This window comes from Scyliorhinus canicula, chromosome 16 (assembly GCF_902713615.1).
Source record: "Scyliorhinus canicula chromosome 16, sScyCan1.1, whole genome shotgun sequence".
Classification (NCBI taxonomy): domain Eukaryota; kingdom Metazoa; phylum Chordata; class Chondrichthyes; order Carcharhiniformes; family Scyliorhinidae; genus Scyliorhinus; species Scyliorhinus canicula.
Window position 1 is genome coordinate 141,532,860 of NC_052161.1, and position 2,454 is coordinate 141,535,313.

Sequence of the window (2,454 nt, forward strand, 5' to 3'; positions counted from 1 at the left end):
CCTGAAGGCCTCCTTGTAGAATGCTGACCCGGAGATCAGAGGCTGAATGTCCTTGACTGCTGAAGTGTTCCCCAACTGGAAGGGAACAGTCCTGCCTGTTGATAGTCGCACGATGCCCGTTTATTCGTTGTCGCAGTGTCTGCATGGTCTCGCCAATGTACCACGCTTCGGGACATCCTTTCCTGCAGCGTATGAGGTAGACTACATTGGTCGAGTCGCACGAGTATGCGCCGCGTACCTGGTGGGTGGTGTTTCCACGTGTAATGGTGGTGTCCATGTCGATGATCTGGCATGTCTCTGACTGTGTCTATATAAACATTTCTGGAACAAGCCTTTCCATTCACCTGAAGAAGGAGCCGTGCTCCGAAAGCTCGTGTTTGAAACAAACCTGTTGGACTTTAACCTGGTGTTGTAAGACTTCTTACTGTGCTCACCCCAGTCCAACGCCGGCATCTCCACATCACTGATATTTATAGACATTTTAGTCCATATTCTTCTAAAACCCGTTAGAGAAGCAAAAACAGTTGAAAATGCACTGAAAGTGCAGACAAGCAGTAGGAATGGACAGACTGCATCCTGTCCTGGGTACTGTGACAAAAGGGAGGCATTAAAGAGCTTGAGACAGTTCAGAAAACAATCATACAGCTCATCCCTAGTGCGAGATATCTCCACCGTGAGGAAATACAGAACTTCAGAGGCAGCAGAGGTGATCATATGGAGGATTACTAAATTAGACAAGGACTTGATTCCTACTGGCAAACATCCCTGATGAATTGGCACAGTGGCCATCATATCTGTCCAATCACTGGATGTAAATGTCCTTTTTGTTTCTAAGTTTAATTGCACACCACCTGATCATTTGAGTCATTTCCATTTCCTTTCCTTTCATAGCTTCAGCAGAGAAGTGGATATTCAGCCAATGATATAATTTGAATTCAGCTCAATGCTCTGATTGGCCATTCCTGCTTTCATGTTCCCATGAGAGATGCTGTCGACAAGATTTAAAAACGCGCCTGAACTCACTTCACCAGTCGATGTACCTTGAATCTGAACCTGAACGAGATGCAGTTTGAGTAACAACTTGCAGGGGTAGAATCATAGAAATTACAGTGCAGAAGGAGGCCATTCAGCCCATCTAATCTTCACCGGCCCTTGGAAAGAGCACCCTACCTAAGCCCATACATCCACCCTATCCCTACACCTCCACCCTATCCCCGTAACCCCAACTAACCTTTTGGGACAATAAGGGGAAATTTAGCATGGCCAATTCACCTAACCTGCACATCTTTGGACTGTGGGAGGAAACCGGAGCACCCGGAGGAAACCCACGCACACACGGGGAGGACGTGCAGACTCCGCACAGACAGTGACCCAAGCCAGGAATCGAACCTTGGACCCTGGAGCTGTGAAGCAACAGTGCTAACCACCATGCTACCGTGCTGCCACGGTATTGTCAGATAGATGAAGAGTGTGTTGAATTCCAAACCGCAACTCACTGGCTGAATGGTTGAAACATGATATCAAAATGAACCTTTATCCAAATTGAAACCCTTTCATTTGGTTTCAGTCAGTTGTCTACATGAGAAATATTTGCTTAAATTAGCACACAAATGGCTGGCGTTAACCCTGGGAATATTGACCAGGTGTGTTTATTTTTTGTCTTTGAATAGATGTACAATGGGGCGTGTCTGCTGCGTGAAATGTCAAAGTAGACAACAGGGTAACTGTGCTATGATCAGAATGTTTGTCTAACACACAGGAAAAGCTGATTGCCCAATGTGGTGTTAAACTTGCTTCTCGGCACTTGATAGCTGAACGTGTGAATCTGATTAAGAAATGTATTTTGTTACGTGCTCTGATCTGGGTGCTGTCTCATCTGTTGTGTTATGTACTCTGGGATAACACAGGCTGCAACTAGATGCAGCTTTAACCAGAAGATACTCCAGACCTTGAAGTTAGTTCAGTCTGATTTATTGAACCAGTAGCACAGTTAGCACAGTTCTCTATGAGTTTGACTCTCTGCTAACCTAAGTGTGGTTACTCTGTCTGACTGCACCAGACTAGCTCTTAGCCGCGTGCAGGAGGTGTGATACTGTACATACACCCTGACTCACTCTGTAGATGTTCATCAGTGGAAGGAGGCGGAGTGTGAGAGCCTTTTATAGTCAGATCCCACCCCTGAGTGTCCTGCCTGCTCATTGGTCATGTCCTGTTCTCTGTGTTCATTAGCTGCATGTCTGTATATCATGACATCATCCTGCACTGTTGTGTGGATTCACACTGAGGTGAAATTAAAGTGAGTTTACCAACCTCAGTGAATATGGTTAATGCGCCGAGGTAACAAGTCCATTAACGAAGCCAGCAGGAGGTAGTGGATATGTTACAGCGTTCTCTCAAACAAACGATTGTGTGTTAAAGAAGATTTCTCATGTGGGTAGTAAAACACAAATTATG